This window comes from Geospiza fortis, unplaced genomic scaffold, assembly GCF_000277835.1.
Source record: "Geospiza fortis unplaced genomic scaffold, GeoFor_1.0 scaffold254, whole genome shotgun sequence".
NCBI lineage: Eukaryota > Metazoa > Chordata > Aves > Passeriformes > Thraupidae > Geospiza > Geospiza fortis.
This window is the reverse complement of record NW_005054441.1, coordinates 148,763-150,034: the sequence shown is the minus strand read 5'-3', so window position 1 is coordinate 150,034 and position 1,272 is coordinate 148,763. Positions and strand designations below refer to the sequence as shown.

The 1,272-nt window shown below is 46.2% G+C and overlaps 1 protein-coding gene across 1 annotated transcript in view; it reads left to right on the top strand.

Moving 5' to 3' along the window:
* Nucleotides 1-700: 700 nt before the first annotated feature.
* The window catches only part of DOT1L (DOT1 like histone lysine methyltransferase), a 73,346-nt gene continuing 72,774 nt past the window's right edge, over nt 701-1,272 (top strand). Inside the window, 1 exon segment of the mRNA XM_031062223.1 lies at nt 701-740. The gene's annotated coding sequence lies outside the window, so the exon portion shown is untranslated.

Here is a 1,272-nt window from a genome sequence, read left to right as displayed (position 1 = left end):
CAATGGTGCATATAAATGCAGCTCCAAGAGCTCTTTCCAGCATGAATTTGTAATAATTTGCTAAATCCACTTGTGCTTTTGTTGCTCCTGAATAAACTCCCAAATGAAATCAGCAAACCTCCGTGTCTCACCCTGGTGTGGATGTGTGCTGCTCAGGGTTTGGTGTGTTTTGGCTTTCAGTCCATGAGCAGGGCTGCATATCCAGGCCTTTTTCTGTGTGCTCTGAGGCTGTTTTTCCTGCACTGACATCTGCTCCCACTGTTTATTGGATGCTTTATTTTGGAAAGCCATTCCCTGTGCAAGAATCTCGCTGCCCGTCTGGAGCTGGGAGCCTGTGCCAGATGCTGGGCCAAGGGAATCAGCTGCTCATTGGGAACTTGCAGGGAAGTACCTGCTGCATCCCAACAATCCCAAAGGCTTCAGTCCCATAATCCCCAGCCACACAGTCCTGACTGTGGGGAATGACAGAGAAATAAGTAGAATGACAGTTCAGTCAGAGACACTTGAAAATTTTATTTCCTTAAGCTTTATTTTTCCTTAGAGGGCTCATTTTGATGGCTTTAATGGGTGGAATTCAAAGACTCCTTTCCCCGTATGCTTGGCACCTGTATCCTAAAAAACAGTGTGTTTTTAATTTCTGTAAACTCCTGACAAACACCACCTGATGTGTCTTTTTTTTTTTCTGTTTAATTTCAGGACAAACACCACGATGCTGCTCACGAAATTATTGAGACAATTCGGTAAGTGCTGGGTGCAGCCTGCCTGGGACCCTTCCTGTGCCTCACTGCAGCTCTGGGAAGGGATGGCTGGGCTCAGGACACACAGGAGGGCAGCAGTTACCATTTAGCACCTCTGAGTTATTTTTCTAAGCTGAATTTGCTGCAATGCAGAGCTCCCTGCCAAAGAAACATTGTTTTATTCCATTCCATTCTGTTGTGAACAGAGTTCAAGATGAGTGGTGGTGCTCAGCTTTAATACTTGGGGCAGTTGGTATTTGAGCTGTGGACAGACAAAGTTAAGGGAACATCCTTGGCTTGATGTGTTATGTGCTGATCTTGCCTCTGCCCACCCTCTCAGTTTCCCCTGTTGCTGTGATCTTGCAGCATTTGGGTTGTTTGGCAATGATCTCCCTGTAGCATTGCTCTTAATCCTGCTGATAGAGTTGGAACAGCGTGGGGAAAATGGGAGGATAAAGGTGAAAGACAACTGAGAGGAGCAGGAAGTCAGAGGATTTCCCAACACAGGCTCTCAGGACGTGACTTGCTGTTATTT